Source organism: Oncorhynchus mykiss, chromosome 12 (genome assembly GCF_057628025.1).
Source record: "Oncorhynchus mykiss isolate SJ-2025 chromosome 12, ASM5762802v1, whole genome shotgun sequence".
Classification (NCBI taxonomy): domain Eukaryota; kingdom Metazoa; phylum Chordata; class Actinopteri; order Salmoniformes; family Salmonidae; genus Oncorhynchus; species Oncorhynchus mykiss.
This window is the reverse complement of record NC_143033.1, coordinates 43,892,189-43,907,565: the sequence shown is the minus strand read 5'-3', so window position 1 is coordinate 43,907,565 and position 15,377 is coordinate 43,892,189. Positions and strand designations below refer to the sequence as shown.

The 15,377-nt window shown below is 41.0% G+C and overlaps 1 protein-coding gene and 1 pseudogene across 9 annotated transcripts in view; one reads left to right on the top strand and one right to left on the bottom strand.

Annotated features, from left to right (window-relative positions):
* The window catches only part of LOC110538899 (opioid-binding protein/cell adhesion molecule), a 564,414-nt gene that overhangs the window by 391,635 nt on the left and 157,402 nt on the right, over window positions 1-15,377 (top strand). The window lies entirely within an intron of this gene.
* Window positions 9,503-10,547, bottom strand: LOC149979185 (uncharacterized; annotated as a pseudogene).

The following is a 15,377-nucleotide window of genomic DNA, read 5'->3' as shown; positions in this document are numbered from 1 at the left end:
GGCAACAAGTCAAGTGAACTCTTAAAATAATTTATCTTTTTTGTTTATTTGTACTTTTCCTCACGTTCATGGAGCTCAACTAGAGACACAAAATGTGGGTAATACCCAAACAGAAACAGCAGGTGTCTGAGTGGTGTTCAGTGTCACCACCTATTGTATGCAGTAATCATGCACCTATGAGCTATACTGTTAGCACTGAGGAGGTTTACCATAGTAGGAAGTCCACTGTGTGAAGCTCACCTTGCACTATCAGCTAAAACATAAGTATCACTGTCATGTCTGATATGCCTGATATGCCTCCCGTAAAGCAATAAGAAAAAAATCAAGAATCCCAGAAAAATGTTAATTTAGGCTATTTTTAGCACGTGTCTCGTTTCAGGAAACTAGGTTGTGCGTCACTACTTCACGGGAGAGGCATTTAAACATATTTTTTGTTTTTTTTAGCAAAATGCGTTTTGGGGCAGAAATGCCTTCTGGAACATTTGACCTTTCATGTGCCTTAAAAACAAACTTGTGGGCCTCCTGGGTGGCGCAGTGGTCTAAGGAGACTCTGGGTTCCACCAGAGACTCTGGGTTCGAGCCCAGGCCGGGTTAGGGAGGGTTTGGCCGGTAGGGATATCCTTGTCTCATCGTGCACTAGCAACTCCTGTGGCGGGCCGGGCGCAGTGCACGCTGACCAGGTGCACGGTGTTTGGGATTATGGTTCATTGTAGCCAACAAACATTGGATTTGTATTATAACTACATTTAGTTTAGTTGTTGTTGGCTGTCGAGATAGAAATTAATCTAACCGGCTAACGACACAGCCCTGAGAGGCTGCACCGTGCATTAACACGTAGCACTGCGTAGCAAAGAACAGCCGGCGACCTGACACTCATAACCGACCCTGACATCACCCTCCCACCTGCGCTTCTCTCTCTCTCTTCACATTCAACGAGAGACAACAACACATTTGTGCAGGGGGCTGGTGGAGGGAGCATCTTAGTCCCCGGTGATGCCTGGAAATGTTTGTTCCCTTGTATTGCGTGCAGCAGTGAAAACTAATTTGAATCTGATGGTTACTCGCATGCTATTAAATGTATAATCTATGACACGTTCGTTGTTGTCACGGGGAAAGGTCTGATGGATACCTTCATTTGTGAAAAATGTATTGAACTTGATGCAGCTAAAGAAAGGATTGTTACTCTTCATGAATAAATAAATAATTTTACCAAGCACTTTGAATTGAATAAGGATTCTATGAGACTATCGGCACCTTTAAATGCTACCTATCAAAATATCCAAGAGGATCATAAAGGGACCTTCCTGGACAATAATCAATTTCTGCCACTGCACCCCTCTACTAGCTTGAACCAGAAAATGGCTTCTCATTGTTCGACTCCAGGTGAGCATAAATGGATGTGTGTCGGAACCAGAAAGAAGGAGAAGAATCGTTCTCTGTGCTCCTGCCTCCGGACTTAAGACTTTCAAATTGCTTTGAGCCCCTTTACCAGCTGTCTTCTGCCGGGGGCTTTGGTGTTCCCTCCATGGCTGTGGATGTCCCTCCAGCTACCTATTCCTGTCCTAGTCAATCAACTGCCTGGACACAGCCTGGATCACCACGGCCCCCCTCTGCTTTTCCCTGCTCTCTGGATCAGAGCTATGTCCCTTTGGCTGTTATTGCCTGCATGCAGTCGGTGTCTCAACAGCCCTCTTCTCAGGTGAGTACTGTGGCTCTGGCCTTGCAATTTGCTTAGAGACGTGGCAGAGGATGATTCTGGCAAATGTGATAGGGAGTTTGACGGTGAAGGATATATCTGTACCTGGGGCAAATACTTTGTGTTTTCCTGGTGCAAAAGTTCAGGATATCACCAAGTTGCTTCCCGAGGCTGTGAGTCAGTTACCGGGGGCCGATACTGTCATGGTTCATGTGGGGTCAAATGACATTATGAAGCGCAGCTCAGGGCAGATGAAGATGGATTTTAAAGAATTGATTGGGTCTCTACTTGACACCAACAAACCCCCCATAATATCTGGCCCTCAGCCCTCCCTAAATCGTCGCTTTGAATGGTTCAGCAGACTTTTAGCCCTCCATATCTGGCTACGAGACTATTGCAGCTCTGTGAATGTAACATTTATTGACAATTTTGATACCTTCTGGAAACAAAGTTCCTATTATAAGGAGGATGGGATCCACACAAATCATTTCACAGCATTATAAGGTGCCTTTTAGACAATGACCCAAGTCCAGCTCAGTTTATCCCTACCATTGTTTCGCTGAGTTGACATAATGCTTCAGCGAATGTACATTACCCTAAGGGTGTTGGAAGACAATGTAAATAACCTAATTTATGTCCCTCTTACTGCCCGGAATGCCTCTGCTGATCCTACAGCTATTGTATGAAATAATCATATGCCTATGAACCAGAATAATACAGTTGGCGCTGAGGTGGTGTGCCCTAGTAGGAAGTCCACGGTGTGCAGCTCACCCTGCACTAATACAAAAAAAATAGTATGTCTAGCTCTGCTAAGCTTTCCAGAAAAGCGAGAAAAATAATCAAGCATCCCAGAAAAGTCTTACAAATATCCCACGTTAACATATGTAGCTTAAGAAACAAGGTTAATCAAATCAATAATTTTCTAGTAACAGATGACATTCATATTCTGACAATCTCTGAAACTCACTCAGATAATACCTTTGATGATACAGTGTAGTAATAATAACATCTACAGAAAAGACATGCAAAAGGTGGAGGTGTAGCTGTTTTTATTCAGAACCACATCCCTGTAACACTTAAGAGAGGATCTCATGTTAAATACTGTTGAAGTAATATGGCTACAGGTTCATCTGCCTCACCTAAAGCCCATTCTGGTGGGAAGCTGCTATAGACCACCAAGTACTTCCAGTCAGTATCTGGGTAACATGTGTAAATGCTGGATAATGTATGTGATATCAGTAGAGAGGTATACTTTCTGGGTGATTTAAATATCGACCGCTTTCATCAGGCTGCCCACTCAAGAGAAAGCTTCAAACTGTAACTAGTGCCTGCAACCTGGTTCAGGTAATCAATCAACCTACCAGGGTAGTTACAAACAGTGCTGGAATGAAATCATCAACATGTATTGATCATATCTTTACTAATGTTGCAGAAATTAGTTTGAAATCAGTATCCAAATCCATCGGATGTAGTGATCACAATATCATAGCCATATCTAGGAAAACCAAAGTTCCAAGGACTTAGTAGTGTGTATAAGAGGTCATACAATAAGTTTTGTAGTGATGCCTATGTTGTTGATGTGAAAAATATTTGTTGGGCCATGGTGTGTAATGACGGGGAACCAGACACTGCACTTGACACATTTATGAAATTGCTTATCGGAGTTTCTATTAAGCATGCCCCCATTAAGAAAATGACTGTTAAGTCCCTGTGGTTTGATGAGGAATTGAACAATTGTATAGTTGAGGGGGATGAGGCAAAATGATGGCAAATAGATATGGCTGTACAACGGAATGGCAAACGTACTGCAAATTGTTGTAACGGCAGATTTCCTCCTCTTCGTCTGAACACTAAGAACTACAAAACAATAAATGTGACCATGACCGAAAACCAAACCGAAACAGTCCCGTGTGGTGACAAACACGGAAACAAACACCCACAAACCAACAGTGAAACCCAGGCCAACTAAATATGGTTCCCAATCAGAGACAACGACTAACACCTGCCGATTTATTCTGGTATTATTCTGGTTCATAGGCATATGATTATCGATTGTGAACCATATCAGGCCAAACACAGAAACAGACAAACTAGACATCCAACATAGAATGCCCACTCAGATCACACCCTGACCAAACAAAACATAGAAACATACAAAGCAAACTATGGTCAGGGCGTGACAATTGTGAAATTATGTTACTAAACTGAATAAAGAGAAGAAGAAACTACACTGTGAAACAATGATAAATTACATAAAGAATGATTAGTAAAAAGCTTTGTAGCATCTTAAATGAAATGTTGGGAAAAAAGGAAAACTCCGCTCCATCATTCATTAAATCAGATGGGTCATTCATCACAAAACCCACTGATATTTTCAACTACTTTAATTAATTTTTAATTGGCAAGATTAGCAAATTTAGGCATGCCATCAACAAACGCTGACTCTACACAGCCAAGTATATCTCACCAAATTATGATTGACAAGCATTGTAATTTTGAATTCCATAAAGTGAATGTGTAAGAGGTGAAAACATTATTGTTGTCTATCAACAAGTACAGGCCACCTGGGTCTGACATCTTGGATAGAGAATTACTGAGGATGACTGTGGATGATATTTCCATTCCTATTTTCCATCTCTTCAATCTAAGCCTACAGGAAAGTGTGTGCGCTCAGGCCTGGAGGGAAGCGAAAGTCAGTCCGCTTCTGTAGAATAGCAAAGCACCCTTTACTGGCTCAAACAGCTGACCAACAGCCTGTTACCAACCCTTAGTAAACTTTTGGGAAAAAATGTGTTTGACCAGATACAATGCTATTTTCCAGTAAACAAATGAACAACAGATTTTCAGCACGCTTATAGTGAAGGGCATTCAACATGTGACTGGTGACTGGCTGAGAGAAATTGACAATAAAAATATTGTGGGAGCTGTTTTGTTAGACTTCAGTGCAGTTTTTGACATTATCAATCATAATCTGTTGCTGGAAAAACATGTGTTATGGCTTTACATCCCCTGCTATTTCTATATTTTTCATAGCTGTTAGGTTCTGAACAGAGTAAAAACTAAAATGGACGGCTAGGAAAAGCTCAAATTAAACTTTATTCAACCCACTAGGTGCTTCAGCTGCAAGCATACCATACAATCACCTCCTTGCATGTCTAAGATAAACTATCCATCTCTGACACTAGGCAGGAACCCAGTCTGTTCCTCTTAATGGTATTGTCATGGCCCTGCCTAAGTCTAGAATCTTCATGTGTGGAAATGTGTGTGTGCAAGATAGGACTGTAGTTGGAGAGTCATCCCCCCTCCCAGAGGTTTCTTCTTTCTTCGACTGTTGATCTTATCTCGAGTTGAGTTCCACATCCCTCCTCCTAGTTTCACCGACCTTGGGCTGCCTTATCAGAAACTGAGACTAGACTGTTGCTCTTTACCTCCCTTCTTAGTAATATAATATTCAGCAATAACATGCTTGAACAAACAGAAACATCTTTACTTCCTCTTGTCTTGCTCAGTAGCTTTTCATACACAGAGCTAGTTAGAACCCAACATTCCCCCTTTACTGTTCAACATTACATAAGCTTTGAAATTACTTATAAATTAAACACCTTCGAGATTTAGGGCCTCTGTCTGCATAATCTTCACCCACGGCTTAAGGCCCTGGTCTCAACATTATAATCACACCAACCACACTCTCTCCTTTCTGTCATTACACCTCCCATTGTACAACTGATAATTCCATTTCAGCTGGAGCTTTTGACTTTCTCGTCCTCCTTCGGGTTCCTAAGAGAGTGATAGCAAAAGACTTGGAAAAAAGAGAGAGAACACAAAGTATTGCAAATGTTATTAATGTCTTAAGCTTAATATATGGAGAAAAAATATCTAAGTTTGACAACGTGGCGATTCCCACTACCTTATCCTGACTCTGTACCTTCGGGATCATTTCTGCTGGGGTCCACAAAAAGAAAGGCTTATTCACCTCCTCAGGCTTGTACCCAGACCCCAGTCCCCCTTAGGCTGCAGGTTTACTGGAGGTGTTCCCACGCCATGTCATCCTCACTTCGCCCTTTGTCTCCCTCCATGGCCACACGATACACATGTGCTGTGGCCTTAATCAGCTTGATCTCGTCTTGAGGCAAGTCTGCACATTTCAGCATTAACTTTTCAGAATATGATATCCCAGCAATGCCAACAATGTCAGTCCTGCTACTACTAACACTGCCCATGCTGCATACTTCAAGATACTCCTCACTTGTTCAGTGGTCCAATTCCAAGCTGTTACTATAGCATTTTTCACCACCCCTACTGAGTGTGATGAAATAGAACTACGGACGTATTCGAATAGACCCAGTTAATTTAGCTGTCACTGCCACACAGCCGAAATAGATTGCCACTGGGACAGTGACGCGTGCATTTGATGATTCTCCCCATGAACCCCATGAAATGGTGCTTCACGTTGAGTCTATCACTCAAATGTAAGACCCTTTAACTTAGCACAAACAGACACTGGCAGAATGTACATTTACAGGCAGGGAGTAATACTGACGGTAACATAAACTATATTCATCTTGTGTTTCTAGCATGAACTTTTCTCAGTACGGTCCCGTGTGTCCTTGTCTTATACTGTCGCGAGTGGCATGTTAATGACAGATCGGTATCAATGCATTTCTAGTCTAAATTACTATATATTTACCCAGTGTGCAGACCTCCACAATGAACCCGATACCCCAAATAAAACAATTTTGGGCAATCGTAAATCAATTACAGCCAATGATGACCCCCCCTTCCCGGCACTCATTCTTCTGGCATCTCTTAATTTTCTTCTTCAGATACACTACATTACCAAAAGTTTGTGGACGCCTGCTCGTCGAACATCTCATTTCAAAATCAAGGACATTCCTATGGAGTTGTTCCCCCCTTTGCTGCTATAACAGCCTCCACTCTTCTGGAAAGGCTTTCCACTAGATGTTGGAACATTGCTGCAGGGACTTGCTTCCATTCAGCCACAAGAGCATTATAGAGGTTGGGCACTGATGTTGGGTGATTAGGCCTGGCTCTCAGTCGGCGTTCCAATTCATCCCAAAGGTGTTTGATGGGGTTGAGATCAGGGCTCTGTGCAGGCCAGTCATTTTCTTTCACACCGATCTCGACAAACCATTTCTGTTTGGACCCCTTCCCCAAACTCTTGCCACAAAGTTGGAAGCACAGAATTGTCTATACTGAACATAAATATAAACGCAACATGTGAAGTGTTGGTCCCATGTTTCATGAAATAAAAGATCCCATAAATGTGCCATATGCACAAAAAGCTTATTTCTCTCAAATCCATCCACCTGGTGTGGCAAATCAAGAAGCTGATTAAACGACATGACCATTACACAGGTGCACCTTATGCTGGGGATGATAAAAGGCCACTCTAAAATGTGCAGTTTTGTCACACAAAACAATGCCACAGATGTGTTTGCAATAGGAAGGAATGTCCACCAGAGCTGTTTCCAGAGAATTGAATGTTCATTGCTCTACCATAAGCCACCTCCATCATCGTTTTAGAGAATTTGGCAGTACATCCAACCTGCCTCACTACCGCACTGTAACCATGCCAGCCCAGGACCTCCACATCCATCTTTTTCACCTGCAACTCCATGGCCATGATTTTGAAATGAGATGTTTGATGAGCAAAAGATCCACATACACTGTATGACCAAAGGTATCAACAATAATAAAGTGTTATAATGCCAGGCTTCGCCATCAGCTGTGTCGCTGGTGACCTCTGTCTTCATCAACTGCACAGTGATTAATGCTAGCAGATAGCGGCAGTCGTTGCTACAAAAATAGTCGCATCCCAATTCATTTGCCTTGTTCATTAGAGGCACAAAAAGATGACAACACTTGATGACCGGCAGTGGCTGACTATTACAGTCATTTACTCTATGGGAAACAAATGGTTGTCTATTTTAGCGTGTCATCAGGCATGTTCCAGCATGCCACTTCTCTGCTCACATCAGTGGCATGTGGCAGGCTGGCACTGCCTTTTGTCCTCCACAGGAAACTCAAAGTGCCAATTCACCCAGAGGGTGTGTGTGGCAAGTGTGGGCACCAGATCAAACCCCCGCCACGGCCACGTGTACCATACCAAACCCAATGCACATCAAAGGCTGGAATGACATGAAACATTTAATATATACCACTACATCTTATAGATGTAGTATTTATCTGTGGGGTATAAATACAGTGTGACAGAGGTAGGGTTGCACATTTTGGGGAATATTCAGAGGTGGAAACTTTCTGTGGGAATTAACGGGGATATATGGGAATTAACGGTACTTTGTCACAAGGTACTTTGCTGTTGTTCTGGGATTGATTTGCACTTTTTTGCACCAAAGTACGTTCATCTCTAGTTGACAGAACACGTCTCCTTCCTGAGTGGTATGACGACTGTGTGGTCCCATGGTGTTTATACTTGTGTACTATTGTTTGTACAGGTGAACGTGGTACCTTCAGGCATTTGTAAATTCCTCCCAAGGATGAACCAGACTTGTGCAGGTCTATAATTGTTTTTGTGATGTCTTGACTGATTTCTTTTGATTTTCCCATGATGTCAAGCAATGAGGCACTGAGTTTGAAGGTAGGCCTTGAAATACATCCACAGGTACACACCTCCAATTGACTCAAATTATGTCAATTAGCCTATCAGAAGCTTCTAAAGCCATGACATAATTTTCTGGAATTTTCCAAGCCGATAAACAAGTTTTGATGACTCCAACCTGAGTGTATGTAAACTTCCGACTTCAACTGTACATATTACGACATTTTTATTTGAGATATTTTGGGCATCAGATCAATCTTGAGGGAATCTTATTTGAATCGGAAAAGGATGTTCATATGATAGGTAAGATAATACTGTGCGAACAACTGACAATCTCTTAGAAAAAAAAAATAAACTATTGGAACGAAGATTTAAAAAGAACCAATGTTGGCATGAGATGAAGGGAAAGTTTGGGTATAATTAACGGAATTACAGTTCATGAAAATGTAGGCTTAATTCAGTATAAACAAATGTATCGAATTTATAAAGCAAGACACAATTCACAAATTCTACAACACAACGGCAGAGTCATGTCTTAGGTGTAAAACTAACAATGGCTCAATAATCCATGCTTTCTAGGAATGCTATATTTATTATTTTAAATAATGAAATGGCATGGGCAACCGAGACATAAATTGGTACAATTTAAGGACATATGGTAAACAATAATGCAAGCACTAGGGATGGGGTGTGACCAGGCAGATGAGATGTACAGTGCCTTGCAAAACTATTCTTCCCACTTGCCGTTTTTCCTATTTTGTTACATTACCGCCTGTAATGTAAATAGATTTTTATTTGGATTTATGTAATGGACATACACAAAATTGTCCAAATAGGTGAAGTGAAAAAAATGACTTGTTTAAAAAATATATATAATAATTAAAACGTGTATATCGCGTGTATATCTATTCATCCCCTTTGCTTTGAAGCCCCTAAATAGGATCTGGTGCAACCAATTGCCTTCAGAAGTCACATAATTAGTTAAATAAAGTTCACCTGTGTGCAATCTAAGTGTCACATGATCTGTCACATGATCTCAGTATACCTGTTCTGAAACTGTACATCTGTAAAATAACATTCTATAAATGAATGCTTTGGTTGTCTTCCTCTCAGGCTTCCATGTCTTCTCTCTGGACCTCAATGAACATCAGACACTGAGGCCTCATCATTACTGTCACTTTCCAAGCTTGTTGAGGATGGCTCATTGTCATGCTCAAAAAGCCTCAAATTTGCCCGGGTGTCGACCAATTTTTCAACCCTTCTATTGATCAGCCTGTTGCGTGCGTTGGTGTGTGTGTTCCCAAACAAGGACCAATAGTGCTCTGAGCTGGCTGATATTGGTGGGATTTGGAGGATGATGGAGACAACAGGGGAAAGAGCCTCAGATCCACAAAGTCCCATCCACCAGGTGGCTGATGAGATACGTTGGCACAACTGCCATAATGCATCTCCATCCCAAAGCCTTTGCTAGGAAGTATACTTCGCCAGACTGCCAACAACCTTGCGCTTATCCAGGCCAAGGTGGCGAGACATGGTAGTGATGATACCATAGGCCTTGTTAATCTCTGCACCAGACAGGATGCTCTTGCCAGCATATTTGGGGTCCAACATGTACGCTGCGGTGTGTTTGAGCTTCAGGCAGAAGTCTTCACGCTTTTTGACGTATTTCAGAACTGCAGTTTCCTCTGCTTGGATCAACAATGAAGTGGGCAGGGCAGTACGGATTTATTTCCTTACATCTGCAAGCAGATTCTGAACATCAGACAGGATGGCATTGTCTCCCTCAATCTGTGCAATGGCTACTACTACAGGTTTCAGGAGTTTCAGGCTGCTTTCCACTCTCTCCCAAAATACATCATCCAGGAGGATCCTCCTGATGGGGCTGTCCATATCGTCAGACTGTGATATGGCCATTTCTTGGAGAGACTCCTTCCCCTCCAGGAGACTGTAAAACATGATGACAACGCCACCCCAGCAGGTGTTGCTGCGCAGTTTCAATGTGGTGTTCTTATTCTTCTCACTTTGCTTGGTAAGGTAGATTGCTATAACTTGATGACCCTTCATATACCTAACCATTTCCTTGGCTCTCTTGTTGAGTGTATCCATTGTTTTCAGTGCCATGATGTCCTTGAGGAGCAGTTTCAATGCATGAGCAGCACAGCCAATGGGTGTGATGTGAGGGTAGGACTCCTCCACTTTAGACCAAGCAGCCTTCATGTTCGCAGCATTGTCTGTCACCAGTGCAAATACCTTCTATGGTCCAAGGTCATTGATGACTGCCTTCAGCTAATCTGCAATGTAGAGACAGGTGTGTCTGTTGTCCCTTGTGTGTGTGCTCTTGTGGAATACTGGTTGAGGGGTGGAAATTATGTAGTTAATTATTCCTTGACCATGAACATTCGACCACCCATCAGAGATTGCAATACAGTCTGCTTTCTCTGTGATTTGCTTGACCTTCACTTGAACTCTGTTGAACTCGTCATCCAGCAAATGAGTAGACAAAGCATGTCTGGTTGGAGGGGCGTATGCTGGGCAAAGAACATTCAGAAATCTCTTCCAATACACATTACCTGTGAGCATCAGAGGTGAACCAGTTGCATACACAGCTTGAGCAAGACATTCATCAGCATTTCAGGAGGACCATGAGCTGTTGCTATCGATAAGGTGTCTGATTCATCATTTTCACCTCAAATAGAAGTAGAGGGACTTTTGTCAGAGGTCGCTTATTTTGAGCGCTGAGGGAAAATTATGCACTTGGCCAGATGATTCTGCATCTTTGTTTTATTCTTCACATGTGATTTGGCACAGTATTTGCAAATGTACTCAGCTTTTCCTTCTACATTAGCTGCAGTGAAATGTCTCCACACATCAGATAGTGCCTGTGGCATTTTCCTGTAAAGATTAGAAAAAAAATAGTAAAATAAAACAGTTCCATGTACAGATAAATAGTTAAGCAGTTAGATTAAACAACTCCTTTGTAAGATAAGTGTTTTAAAATGAAACATGTATTGAAACAGGTGAATCAACACTCGTCAGTTAGCAGACTCAAGCAAACTAAAACCCACATGGTAGCAAAAACTAAATAGCAGAAATTGTTCACAAGTTATAAATGGTTTAAACACACTTTGCTGTAGGCTACTATTTACTAGTTAACAAAAAATAATTTATGTTATATAAAATATATTCACCCCACCCAGTATTGTAATCAAAACTTTCCAGAAAGCATGTAGTCCTTGGCTCAGACAATGAGGTGGTGTGGGCTCAATAGCATCTCATTATGTGTGCAAGATATTGAGAATCAGCTGTACATGTGATGGAAGAATGCACTGTGCATGCAGAGGGTTGCAATTCCATTGAATTGGGGATAGTTTTACCAAAATATGCCACAAGACCTAGAATTGTCTTGTGTGTATCCCACAAAAAGGTTCACTGTTATAAGCTACCTTTTTTGATGAATTTAAGCTACATTATCAAAATTCCAGGGCTTAACTTCCCATGGAAAATTTCTGGAAATTTCACGGAAAGTTTCCAACCCTATGCAACCCTAAACTGAGGCCCCTTTCACAACACCACAACCAAGTATCAGAGGTAAAACCCCAAAAACTACTTTTAAAAGTTGCATTCTGCAGTAGCTGCAAATATTTTTAGACATATAAATTAATGATACGCACCCATTGATTCTTGAAGAATATAACTTATAAATGCCTCATGATCAAAGTTCAAATGTTGTACCCAATCAGAACTCAAAATATAAGCTTGTTTTACTTCCAATGTTTGTAAACAAAGTAAATGTTTAAAAAAAAACTATACAGCCTCAAAACATGGTTAAAACTATCATTTTTATATCATGGATGGCCAATCCTTGCATCCATAGCTCTGTCTATGAATTTGAAAGGGGTTACATTTTCCAGCCCCGTCCTTCAGCTTTTTACTGAAACAGAGGCGGGGAGGGTACTTTGTTATTGTTTCAACTTCTGTTTGCAGCTTTAAAGGAAAAAAAGACCCCCGCAGACACATGTACAGTACCAAACACAATGCTCATCAAAAGCTGTAACGACATGAAACGTACTATACATCTCACTACCACATAAAAAGTAAGTACATCTTGCACTAGCCTTGGCTTGAAGCAGGAGCCTATCTCCTGTTTCTGTAGTGTGAGGTATCCACAAGTACACCCGCTGGATAGAACGCTAGTCTATCGCAGGGCCTTACCTCCAATCTATCATCTCAAGCAGAGAAACATTAGGGTCCCATATTTACTAGGGTATGACTCGGCTGGGAATCAAACTCCCAACTTTCCAATCTCAGGGTGTAAGCTCTACCTACGAAGCCACTGAGTGTGGCATTAACACGTACTATTTATTTGTGGGGTATAAATATAGTAACAGAGGCCCCCTTTAAGACATCAGAACACAGTATTTTTCAAATCGATAACATCTGGTATATGAGAAGTAATTATTCATCTTTCTCAAATTCACATGACACTGGTTAACATTATGAGGCAGAGCGAAGAATAGCAATAAGGTGCTTTCACATTGACACAAGAATGAGACAATTGCTCTGGGGGAGATCACATTTTATTTTCACTTTAGCAAGAGATTAGTGCTTTCATCAATGAAGATTGGTTAATCACTTCCTTCATAATGGATGCAGAGACATAAAAATGGTATCCACGAGTTCATCTGACTCTGGGGAAGTAGATAAAGTTATTATTATTGCCAAAATCACAAACTATCCCTTTAATACATTCTTATTACCATTGCATTCCTAATGTTTTATGTGCAACAGAGTGCATTCTGTTTTGTTTCGAGGGGGGCTTTAACACAACCTTCTACACAACATCAAACACAACTCAAAGCCAACAGTCTTAGATCCAATGTATTATTGAGGGCGAGTTTCACATCTAATGTACAGTTGAAGTGGGAAGTTAACATACACCTTAGCCAAATACATTTAAACTCAGTTTTGCACAATTCCTGACATCCTAGTAAAAATGCCCTGTCTTAGGTCAGTTAGGATCACCACTTTATTTCTTTAGAATGTGAAATGTCAGAATAATAGTAGAGAATTATTTATTTCTGATTTTATTTCTTTCATCACATTCCCAGTGGGTCAGAAGTTTACATACACTCAATTAGTATTTGGTAGCATTTCCTTTAAATTGTTTAACTTGGGTCAAACATTTTGGGTAGCCTTCCACAAGCTTCCCAGAACAAGTTGGGTGAATTTTGGCCCATTCCTCCTGACAGAGCTGGTGTAACTGAGTCAGGTTTGTAGGCCTCCTTGCTCGCACACACTTTTTCAGTTCTGCCCACACATTTTCCATGGGATTGACATCAGGGCTTTGTGATGGCCACTGCAATACCTTGACTTTGTTGTCCTTAAGCCATTTTGCCACAACTTTGAAAGTATGCTTGGGGTCATTGTCAATTTACGACCAAGCTTAATATGTTGCTTCAATATAACCACACACTTTTCCTACCTCATGATGTCATCTATTTTGTGAAGTGCACCAGTCCCTCCTGCAGCAAAGCACCCCACAACATGATGCTGCCACCCTTGTGCTTCACGGTTGGAATGGTGCTCTTCGCTTGCAAGCCTCCCCCTTTTTCCTCCAAACATAACGATGGTCATTATGGCCAAACAGTTCTATTTTTGTTTCATCAGACCAGAGGACATTTCTCAAAACAGTACAATCTTTGTCCCCATGTGCAGTTGCAAACCGTAGTCTGGCTTTTTTATGGTGGTTTTGTATCAGTGACTTCTTCCTTGCTAAGCGGCCTTTCCAGTTATGTCGATATAGGACTCGTTTTTACTGTGGAAATATATACTTTTGTACTTGTTTCCTCCAGCATCTTCGCAAGGTCATTTGTTGTTGTTCTGGGATTGATTTGCACTTTTCTCTAGGAGACAGAACGCGTATCCTTCCTGAGCGGTATGACAGATACGTAGTCCCATGGTGTTAATACTTGTGTACTATTGTTTGCACAGATGAGCGTGGTACCTTCAGGCATTTGGAAATTGTTCCCAAGGATGAACCAGACTTGTGGTCTATAATTTTTTTTCTGATGTCTTGACTGATTTCTTTTGATTTTCCCATGATGTCAAGCAAAGAGGCACTGCGTTTGAAGGTAGGCGTTCAAATACATCCACAGGTACACCTCCAGTTGACTCAAATGATGTCAAATAGCCTATCAGAAGCTTCTAAAGCCATGACATAATTTTCTGGAATTTTCCAAGCTGTTTAAGGCACAGTCAACTTAGTGTATGTAAACTTCTGACCCAGTAGAATTGTGGTACTGTGAATTAGAAGTGAAATCATCTGTAAATAATTGTTGGAAAAATGACTTGTGTCATGCACAAAATAGATGTCCTAACTGACTTGTCAAAACTATAGTTTGTTAACAAGAAATTTGTGGAATGGTTGAAAAATGACTTTTAATGACTCCAACTTAAGTGTATGTAAACTTCCGATTTCAACTGTATATGCGAAATAGTATTATAAAACTTGCTGTAGGCATTCGTAACAGCTCATGGTTTCTTACAACAATGTACAGTACACAAGTATTACATTCATAAAACATTTCACATACAACATGACCAAAAGTATGTGGACACCTGTTCGTCAATCATCTCATGTTCCCCCTTTGCTGCTATAACTTCTTTGGGATAGGTGGGACGGCAGCGTCCAACATCCGGTGAAATGGCAGAGCTCCAAATTCAAATTAAATTACTATAAATATTCAACTTTTATGAAATCACAAGTGCAATACATAAAAATAAAGCTTAACTTGTTGTTAATCCAGCCAAGGTGTCAGATTTCAAAATGGCTTTAATGCAAAAGCAAACCATGTGAATATCTGAGGACAGCGTCCAGCACACAAATGCATAACAAATTATTTTCAACCAGGGAGTTACTACACGAAAGTCAGAAATAGCAATATAATATATGCCTTACCTTTGAAGATCTTCTTCTGTTGGCACTACAAAAGGTCTCAGATACATTACAAATGGTCCTTTTGTTCGATACATTTCTTCAACTCAGTTTCGCTGGCGCAATAATCCACTCGGTTTCCATCGGTCAAAATGCATACAAAATGA